This window comes from Camellia sinensis, chromosome 4 (genome assembly GCF_055761805.1).
Source record: "Camellia sinensis isolate YWXY chromosome 4, ASM5576180v1, whole genome shotgun sequence".
Taxonomy (NCBI): domain Eukaryota; kingdom Viridiplantae; phylum Streptophyta; class Magnoliopsida; order Ericales; family Theaceae; genus Camellia; species Camellia sinensis.
The window spans coordinates 64,578,443-64,589,865 of NC_138964.1; positions in this window are offsets into that span (position 1 = coordinate 64,578,443).

The window sequence follows — 11,423 nt, forward strand, 5'->3', positions numbered from 1 at the left end:
TCGGAGCGCAAAACGATTTTATTTTGAAATTGATAAATGAGTTCTCGACCAGGTATTGAGCCTACGACTGAACACAGCGCACTACGACTCAACAACGGAAAACAAAAGGTAAACAACCTAAACACAAACACAGACACTCAAAAAAAATGACTCAAGACAAGAATCGAGGTAAAACAAAAAGACACGACACTCAGACGCGCACAGGGAGCCTGTTTCTCTGGGTATTGTTTCCCACCCTTTCTCATTTGTGATTCTCATATCACTCGGCCTTCAAGCTCGGTTTTTCTCACAAAACCCTTTCCTCACTTTTCCTCTCAGCGCACATCTCTCTATTCTTTAATCTCTCATTTTTTATGGATAAACAAAAAGTTGTGGGCTCTTGCCCCTAGCACTCAGCTAGATTCTTCTTTTTCTGCGCGCAGCTAGTGAGTTCCTCCCACAGAGGGGTTGCGCTGCAACTAAGTGTGTAGCGAATCTGCAGCTGACATCGGCTGTCGATGCTTTGCCGGGGAGTTTGGATGTGGTTAGATCTGTCCAGATGAGGGAGTGGGATATCTTGATCCATTCCAGTTCGTGCTTCGCACTTGGCTTGATACCTCGTTGCTTGGAGGATGAGAGAGCTTTCAGCTCTTTTGTTGTCAGTTTCAGTTGTGCCCTTTCTGGCAGGGAGAGTGCCCTTCTTGGCAAGTATGGTGCCCTTTCTGGCAAAGGCATTGGCAACGGGAAAAAGACAGGAAGCCTGACTCAACTGTGCCCCTAGTTCATCATTTTGACCAATTTTTTTGTTTTGGTTTTCGATTAAAACAATTTTGACCGACATGAGAGTTAGATTAACATGCTTGTTCAATTTTCTGATTTGAAATCATGCAAGTTAGGTTATGAGCACTGAAAATTTTCTTTTTTTGGGTCCAAGAAAAAGGTCCAGTTTTGGAAAAATGGAATAGTTTTCGAGAGAAACTCAGTCAACCTTAGTAAAAATTCTCAAAAATTGTTTTTGCAAACGGCCACTGCTCAACGAGCATAGAACCCACTCTCGAGATACAAAACCTCAGATTCGAAGGAAAATTGCCCCTCACTTGAAGGGAGCTGCATGGCAACGGAAAGTTGCCCCTTGTTTGAACAACGCCACAGCGCGTGGTATGGCAACAGAAAGTTGCCCCTTGTCTAAATGGCACTGCAGCGCATTGCAATCAACCCTCAGGGTGATGATCACAACAGAATTCTCGGATACAGAGAAGACAGAGATGACCAGAACCATCACATGGACACAGTCGGATTTGAAGTGTTTTACGGCTTGACTTTAGAATGAAGTTGCCTACGTATCCGAAAGACGGGAATCAAGCCTTACGTAGTTCGGGGTTAAGGTACACTCGGGTATTTAACCTCTCCTTTTGCGCTCTAACTTTTGCCAAGGCCGTCCTTCCGGGTTTTCAACCTTGCGAGCTATGTTCTTCTTTTCTTTTCAATTCTTTTCATTTCTTTTCTACTTTGTTCATTCTTTTTCAGAATTTTTCATTTCTTTTTCTTCATTTCTTTTTTGTTCTTTGCATTTTTCTTCTGTTTTTTTTTTTTTTTGTTCTTTTTTTTGCTCTAACTTTTGCCTGGGTCGCCCTTCCGAGTTTTCGGCCCAGCGAGCCTCTCAAGGGTAAAAGTGTAGCTTGGTCCATGTCAAATGGTTCTGAGATCTCGAATCCGTCTGAATTCAAGAGAGTGGCTGCTGTTCACTGACGATGCAGGAGTCCATCCCGTGGAGGCTGAATTTGCCCCTAGTGTTGTAGATCGAAACTCAGTTTTTCTTCAGCAATACTTTCTTCTTTCTTCCCCTCTGGGATTTGGCATTCTTGCCGATCTTTGTTAGCTTAAGAAACATCCCAATTTTTTTGACTCTTCGAGCACATCTGACAGTTTTGCCCCTAGTTTGAGGGCTTTTGATCTAGCTTCGCAAGCTTCCTTTGAAAACACTTGATCTTCTTGATCTGACTTTTCTTGCCCCTAGTTCGAGGGCTGCTTCGAATCTGGCCACGCAGGCCTCACATTATGGTTGACCTTTGAACTTTCTGAGTCCGAGTTCGAGGTTTGAAAGCAAGGGGTCGAGTCTCGAGGCTGAGAGCGATCCTAGGCTGCACAATCTCAAGAGCGATTCCACACAGGTCTTCGCAGGACCGCACAAAACATTTTTTGAAATCTTTTAAGAAAGCGACTAGTCGCTTGCGCTGAAGACAATGTAGAACCAATCTGGATCAAGGCAGGATCCTTCTCAGTACTCACATTAACAAGCATGATCTCATTCATTAAGGGCTTAGCACGCTTCTCTTTCTCTCAGTTGATCAAATTTTTGCAAATCCCGAGGAATTCCTTCCTCTTTGTTTTCACCACAATGTTAGAAAAAGTTTTAAAAACTTAGGTCAATGCAATAAGTTTAAGGCACAGAAAAGACACAGTTCTGGTCAAATACCGCCATCTCAATCAGAACTTTTGGCACAACTGGCACACGGCAGAAGCAAATACAAGAGCGTGAAAATTACCGTTGTTCCATTCAAATTTGTTGGTGTAACTGGCTCCAAGCAGGAACAGACTCAAAGCAAAACGAAAAGACAAACACAAAACAAAATGGTGATGCCCGAGGTAACACCCCTGGAATCACCCGACCTTTGTACAACAGGGCGGACTCGATACGACAAGACTGACGCGACTGACTCAGTACAGAAGGACTGACTCAATACGATATAACAAGACTGACCCAATACCTAAGTCAGAAAGTACAAAAGCTAGCATTCACAAAATGCTCAAAACAGTGCGTGCTATACTCCACATCCGGAGTAAACTGAGCGCCGCCCGCAAGTGGTTCATCCCCGGATCTCATCACATTATCCCCCACAAGTTCACTGATCAACTGCCGATAGACTTTGTAGGACTTGGTGCGGCGATGACCCTGTTGTCAAACAGATCTTGTACATCATGGCACAGGCGAAAGCAGCTATCGGTCTCATGACCAGTTTGTTGATGGTAGGCACGGTACTTAGTCTGGTCATGCTTTGGAAGGATAGGATAGGGTAGAGGCTGTTGTTCCAACAGTTTCAGATGTCCTTTCCTGAGCAAAACCTCTAGAGCCTTTGACAAAGACATATAAAGTGGGGTAAAAACCCTCTTGACTCGGGGTGGATATTTGGCCGTCCGTGAGCTACTTCCAGACGCACCGGTGAATGGGGAGGCTGTTTTTGATGCAGCGGTGATGACCATACCCACTTCAGAAGATCTTATAGTTGCAGCACTGCTTGTGCCTGTATTGTTGTTGCAGTTGAAGGTTCTCCTGGGTTGCTCTTTGTCTTTATCAATCAAGCCCTGCTTCAAGGCATCTTCAATCTGTACCCCCATCTCATGCAAATCTAAAAAGGTAGGGAAGGGGAGCACGATCATTTTCTGCATCAGTTTGGGTTGGAGGTTACGCACAACCATCCATATTTGATCCTTGTCAGTAGGCCTAATGGTCATCATTGAGGCCTTGGCCCTCCAGCGGGCTACGAATTCAGAAAAGCTCTCCTTAGGCTCCTGCCTTGTCGCCTCAAGATCACGGGTTGTGACCTCGATTTGTGTGTTATAGGAGTACTGCGCAACGAAGGCCTTGGCCATCTCATCGCAGTTCCGTTTGACATCGTCTTCTAATTTTGCATACCAGATAGCGGCCACACCTGATAGGGTCCGGCCGAACAATGAAAGGTTCTGCGGTCTGGTGAGGCCCATCGACCGTAGTATATCTAAGAACAACCGGAGATGCACCAGGGGATCCCTAGATCCGTCAAAGCGGTCGATATGTGGCATTTTAAAGCGATCTGGCAGTGTCACGACCGCATCGGTATATCCATCCTCAATGTCCGGGATGGACTTGACGCCCTGAGATTTCTTGAACAGTTTTTCAATCTTGCTCACCTTCAATGCTGTGGGGTCCACCTCGGACTCAAAGGGAGAATCGAGCAGGTTGGTGGGTGTTTTGGGTAATTGGGGTAGGATTGGGGGCGGAGCCAGTCCTGTCGGAATGTCCGTATCTCCCTGGCCATTTGGTGCCTCCTCGAGTGCTGGGACACCTGGTGGAAGAGGGGCTTGGTGCGAAGCAGATGCTCTGGTTTGCTGCTGTAGCCGGGTAATTAACTCTGTCTGTTGAGCCATGATTGCAACCTGCTGTTTGGCAAATTTCGTCTGGCGGGCAGCGTCTTGCTGCATGAGTTTCATACTTTCTTGAAGTTGACGCATCATTTCCTCCATCCCTGCCATGTTCTGTTGTTCCGACTGACTGACTGGTGGGGTGACCAAAAACTGATAGAAACTGAGGCCTCAGCCTGACTATTCACTGGTGGGGTGGATAAGGGCCACTGATCTGGTAACTGCTGAACTGGTGATCTGTGCCTGACTGGCCCTTTTACCCTGCCTCTGGCGGAGGAATACTAATTTGCCCTTGAACTGAATCTCTGACCTGACAAAGTCTATCAGCACAAGTCCGATGAACCTCGGGGGATATCGGAGCCTTTTGAAGCTATGGTTCCAAGACTACCTAGCAAAAGATAAAACATGCAGCATCTCAGCCTGATTTCACCTGAATAGATATGAGCAGCCGAATAACTGTGCTCTCTACTGAATTCTGCCCAAAATTCTGCCGGTGAACTGATACCCTCAGGTAAAGCTGATTCCCAGATACTGATGCCCGCAGGCCTGATACCCAGACTTGCAAACTGTTACATGCATTCCTGTAGAGACACACCCTAAAAGCACATAGCAAGCAAGTGAGAGCCAAAACACCCCTATAGAGGGGTAGGGTTTCCCTGTCCTATTTTGTCAGGAGCTAGGGTTTCACTACGCACGCAGCGGTTTCAAACAACCTATAAACGGTTAAGCAACCTGTCCTAGTTTGGAAAGGTCACTATGGATTCCGAAAATGCACTAGGTCGAATGGTCAAAAAAGGTGCCCCGGTAAAACTGGGGTTTCTGCTCCTATACTGGCAGAGCCCGTAACCGGTCAGCCTTATGGCACGCTTCTCGAAGCGAGCCTCCGGCAAACCGTTCAGCAATAGCAGATGGCAAACACGGTGTCCTAGGCGCACCAATGCACATGCAATGCAAAGGAACACATAAGTGTAGTCAAAACCAGATATCATGAGTTCGAGTCAAGTTCTCTAAATTCCCCAGCGGAGTTGCCAGAAACTGTAGACGTCCCCGAACGCCCCGAGAGGATGAGTCCCGTTCTGTTCATTTGGACTCACTACAGTTCGGACTCAAATTGTCACGGTTCTTAATCTGAACCAAAGAGTCCAAATCCGGCAAATCATTTTGAGAACACAGATTTTTTTGAAAGAAGTACCAAAGATGGACTGCTTTGCCAGATATAGAGTCGCCACCTAAATATTTTATTTTGGGAAATTTAGGAAACCCTTACTCGTTGCCTAAGGCCACGTGTCCGTCATCACCAAAGTTGCCTCGGCTCGGGAACTTGGGCACGATTGGGGAAGGTCATTTCGTGAGCACCCCCGCTCGCCCGATCAAAGATCGGCCTCTACTAACCATGATATCTAGTTTTGAAAACATTATGCGTTCTTATTCCGGTTATTAGCCTAGATTTACTATGTGATGCACACAGCATACAAGTATAGATTGGATCACCTGAATTGGAACAAAACATTTCATGTTTGTTTTTTTTAAAGTGGTTTGATGGTGCTACCCGCAAGTAGGCTAAAATGTGGATTTGCCACCCTCGGGTGGGCTTAGAAAACAAGATGATTTGCCACTATCTACTGGGCTTAAAACTCACAGTCAATGCATTTATTCCAATTCAAATAATCCAACCTTCACCCACAGGCATTCAGGCAGTTGTATCACATAAGTATATAGCCTCATGGTAAGCATGCCATCATGGCAGTCACTCACACACATGCAAGGATGCTAAAGCATAAACACTTACCGAGTACTCCAAGCCAAAACAAAAACTATGTTAGAAATCCATGCATGATCCTAACTATACAGAAATGCCTAATGCAACACATGCAAAATGCAACTAAGATAGGCTCGGCTGTTCTAAAGATGGCATGTGAAATGCTACAACTAACATGTATTCAACTTGGAATTGAGATACAAATGCAGTTAGTATGATGCGCCGAGCCCGGTGCATGCAAGACAGATGAATGAATGCAAACATGCTATCATACTGTATGCTAATTGAAACGTGCCCTAATCTAACCATCATAAGCTGATAAATAAAAAGGAGAAAGACGTGGGGTTGGAAGACATACATCACACACACGCACACTCACACTTATTACAACATTGCCCTCGCGCAGAGGGTCCAAATAAATAATACAGTCCCAAATGAATAAATAATACAGTCCCGAATAAATACAGAATCCTAATTAATTAACAAATTAATCTAGGAAAGTAGTAAATTGGCACGCAAATCCATGGACTGCCTCAGCTCTGTTCCAAATGATGAATGATGCATGCTCGGGTTGCCTTATGCAGAGAATCCTTTGCGATGCCCCGATTTGCCTCTGTTTGCAATTATTCTTGGGATGGGTGCCAGGCTCCGGAAGGTTGCTGATTTCTGATTTGCTGCAACAGAGAGCAACAAAGGGGCATGGCAAAATATTTTCACATATGTATGCATGACTACTCTTCAAGGAGTGTAGTCCTCGATCCTCGTGCCACCAATCACGCATCTCGATGCATGATGGCCGAGAAGTCGAATTGCATGACTCAATATGAAATGAATGCACATATGGACACAACAAGGCCTAGACTCCATCATGAATAATCCGGAGTGTCGGCGACCGAGAATTGAGACACGTTCCGTTACTCGGAGTACGAAGCGTCCCTCGTTTCCCGTGCTTGGGCTAACTCCTATCCCAAGCACAATGCAATATGCATGACATGCATGAATGCAATCCTAACATGCAACCTAGCATACACAATGCTATGAAATGGCATACACAATGCACGATGTAACGAGGCATACACAATGCTCTAACATACAACCTTGCATACGCAATGCTATGAAATGAAATGGCATACACAATGCATAATAGACTTACATCAACGTGAGTGGACCTCAGCCACACTCATATCAGTAGCCATTAGGTGAAAATGAGACTCTCGAAATGCGTGCACGCATGCACGCAAACCGAGGACCGAACCTAAGGCATAACATGTAACTCTAACAAGGCATGGCAAGGTATGCAAGATGGCATGCAAACTCACAAATTCCAGCACTGAAATATGATGCTAAACAGCCCCAAAACATGGAAAAATGGCACCCGATGCATGAGATGAAACCCGAAACTCGAAACTAGGCACATGGAATGACTTATAGCTATACAAAGCATGCATTATTTGATCATAAAGCATGAAGACAGAGCCAAGGAAGTCCCAAAACATGAACATTTCCAGTTCAAAGCATGGCCAAAAGATGCTAGCATGGTGGACAAAATAGCATGCAATCTTGACTAGCAATCATGGTTTACATGGAAAGTATATGAAGCAAATGTAATCTCACCAAACCAGAAAAAATAAGTGAATAAATCATGTGAAAATAGGCCCAAATAACCACTGATATGCAACCATGGTATGCAAAAATAATGAGTTACTTTGGAGGGCCATGCAAGGAGTTATTAAGCACATACAAGGTAGACATTTAGCATGGCATAAAAAACTATGAAAATCAAATATGGTTGTCCTAAAAATCATCAAATTGACCCTGGAAAGTGACTTCGAAGCATGCAAGGTAGGGTCTCTTTGGAAGGCCAAAAAGGCCACCAAACAAGAGAAGGAGAGAGGGGGTCACCCCCCTCTAATCTTGGCTCTCAAAACAGTGTTCCAGCCACTGAAAATCCACTGGATTTCAGTGGCTAGAAGGCCAAACAAAGCATGCAATTGGGGCTTAGGTGTAAGGCTCAAAACAAGGGACAATCAAGCATACAAGGAAGCATGTGACCTCAAATAAAATAATGCCCTTAATAAAACATGAAGATGATGTCAAAACAAGCCTTTTTCTAGTTTATAACAAGTCTCAAAAATGAACATAAATGGGGCTAATCTATCATGCAAAAATGGCCCTAAAAGAGAGAATAGAGACAAGGGATAGCAGCTGGCCCCAAACAGTGAAGATCCCTTCAACAAAGTTGAAGAGGGGCTCAAAATTAAGCACTTTACAGTTTACATCAAGTCTCAAAAATGAACAAAAGTGAGGCTAAATCAGCATGCAAGAAAAAGGCCTAAAAGAGGGATAAAGAGGCAAGTGGTAGCAGCTGACCTCAAACAGAGGAGAGCCCTTCAGAAAAGTTGAAGAGGGGCTCAAAAAAAGACATTTCACAGTTTATGACCAAGTCCAAAACAGCTCACAAATAAGCCTAAAATATCATGCAAAAATAGGCCTAAAAGAGAGTTTAAACACAAAGGGGGAGGAGGAGACCTCAAACAGAGAAAGACCCTTGATAAAACATGGAGAAGAGATGGAAATATGACTATTTCAAGTTTGGGTCGAAGCCCAAATATGCAAGAAACAAAGGCTAAGAAAGTATGCAAAATAAGGCAAGAAAAGATGAGAAGAAGACTTACCCTTGAAGACCAAACTTCAGCAGCTCTTGGACCAAATTTCTGAGCTCTCAACCTCTTCAAAACAGTCCCAAAATTCTAGAATGGAGGATGGAGGCCTTGTGCTATGGGTTGGTGTGTAAATGGCCAAGAACCAAGGGTGTTTTGAGGCTTGGAAGAGAAGGAGAGGGAAGATTGTATGCAATGGCCCTAAACAATTTTTTGTAACCCTTAGAAATGGAGGAGAGTGTTGGTTTTAAAGAGGGAGAGAGGCCAAGGAAAGGGGGGAAAAACAAATTCAAATTTCCCCCCCAAAAGGCAGCCCCCCGGATACAAAATCTGGGGGAAGACAAATTGCACAGCTGGAATACACTTGGAGAAAGGATCAAGGCCGACCAGGTTCAAAAGGTTCAGGTGGCCGGCCAGCCACCCCCCATGGCCGGCCGGCCAGGGGTCAAATGGGTCAATGAAGATTGCTGGCCGGCCACCTCAAAAAGGTGGCCTCCCTTGTGTGCACAACACAAATATGTTGTCAAAACCCAGAAAATGTAAACCAAGAGAGAGAAAAGCCAACTTTTTAGAGGGGTTCAAAAGGGTCAAGGACAATTACTGGCTGGCCTATACATATTGGTGGCCTCCCAGGTGTGTACAACACAAATATGGGGTTTAGGGCTAAAGAAAGTGGCCCCGGGGTGGTCAACATTAGCTTTTTAGTGAGGAAAACGGGCGACGGAGAGCGATGAAGAAATAAAGCTGGCTTTTCAGAACAATTGCTGGCCTCCCACCCTTCTACAAGATTTCTAACAATGAAAATAAGGTCTCCACCAAAAATGAACCAAAAAGGATGCAAAATGGAGGTTCGGGGACCGAAATGCGCGGCCCGAGGCCCCGAAAATGGGCTGTTAAGCACCGGAGGTGGCATTCGACCACAAAGTTGGTCTCTCGGGCCACAGTGTCCCCCAAAAGGGAGTAAATAAGATGTGTGCCGAAAACCGGAGCAAACGGAGGTCGTTAGGCGGTCCTGAACCGAGGCACACGGCTGTCGGCTCCGAAAAACTGGAAACCGGGCTCCAAATGGGAAAAATGGCCTACGACCACGAAATGTAGCCTACGGCTACTGAGAGATGAACTACGAGACCTCTCTCTCCCTTCAGGAAGAGAAAACACAGAAAACAGAGCCTGGTTCACAAATCGGGGCAAGGCAGGAAAGAGTCCGGAAGTCCGGAGGCAAGGCTCGCAGCCGAGACTCTGAAACTTCTGAACGAGCACGATATGCAATATCACCGAGCACTCAACTGGTGACGTCTGAGTCTTAAGGTCGGTCAAAAATGGGGTGTCTACACACCCCTGTTTACTCTCTTGTTTATGGCTACAGATTTTGGACTGCCATTGGTTTGCCCAGTGCTTGTTTCCTTTTTGTGGTCACTTGTCAGATTGTTCTTTTCGGTTGTAATGTTTTGTGCGATGTGTGTGTGCTTTTGCTTCATTTTTTGAAAGGTGAGTGTAATGGAATTGGGGCTTGGGGCTTCAATTTGGTTCTCAATGCTGCCATTCTCTCGCTGTTTCTTAATTTCTATGTCAAGATGCATCTTCGGAGGAGAAAGGTTGTTGATTTTGATGTCATTAAAGATGGAGATGTAGACACGGACATGGCCAAAAACAAGGATATTTGAGTGGTGGGTTTTTCTTCTCTCTCTCTCTCTCTCTCTCTCTCTCTCTCTCTCTCTCTCTGTGACTTTGGATTCAGGGGCAATAATATAGTGACGAATTTTATCAGTATATATATGTTATACACATGAATTGTTAGGAGATAGACAAATTATATATAATAATTCTTAGTAATTTTTCTTTTGATTTCTTGTTTCCAGAAAGAAAACTAGTGCTAGTTCATAGTATTCTTTTAAAAATTTGTGCATATTGATTACTGAATTCATAGTCAAATTCTTTGCTAGTTCAATCTTTGGAGAAATTTTTGTTTTTTATTGTTGGGTTTATTTATTTCAACTTCAGCAGACTTGATGGTGTTTAGTTTCCACCAAATTTTCAACAAAAAAAAGGGGGGAAAAAAGAAGGGTACATATAATAAAAAAAATTCAATTAGTTGTATGTATTTTATTTTAAGAATAATACTAGCCATTTGATATGAGTAAGTATAGTATATTTTTTGAAAGCTAATCAAATTCATTGGCTGTTGAAAAAGTCATTCAGACATTAAAATATGAACTTCCTATATTATTAGTGTTTCTACAAGTCAGGATAGCAACCATAGAATATTGAGTTAAATAATAACTAAAAGTCCCATTATTAGTTTATGAGTTGCACTATAGAGTTTTATGTGTACTTGACAAATTTGCTCGGGGCATGTCCAGTTAGTCATGTCAAACACATGCACCTTATCCAAGTGTTGCATGTCTAACACAACTACTTCATGCTTTTAGAGAAGTCCATGTAACATATCTAGTAAATATGACATGTTAGAGGAATTGAAGACTTTCACACATGCATGTGTGCGCATACAATACAACTATACACCTAACTTCAGCAAAAGATATAGAATGCTTGAATCCTCAACTTTATCATCCTAGAAGTCCAAAGCAAACCCTATCTTCTTCAAGAGAATGTCCATGATTTGCCAGCACATTGCCTGATTCATTTTCATCCATAGAACAAAATTAAGGAATTAAGCCATTAATGGTTGTTTTAAAATCCCGAGGCCTCATAATTCCACCACTACAACTAGTGTTTTGTCTACTTGGCAGTAATTCTGTAATCCAAATATAATTCGAAACTCTGAAAATAAGCCCAGTGAGTTCTAGTAACCATTAATCAAATTGTCAAAGTTCTTCAACCAGTCA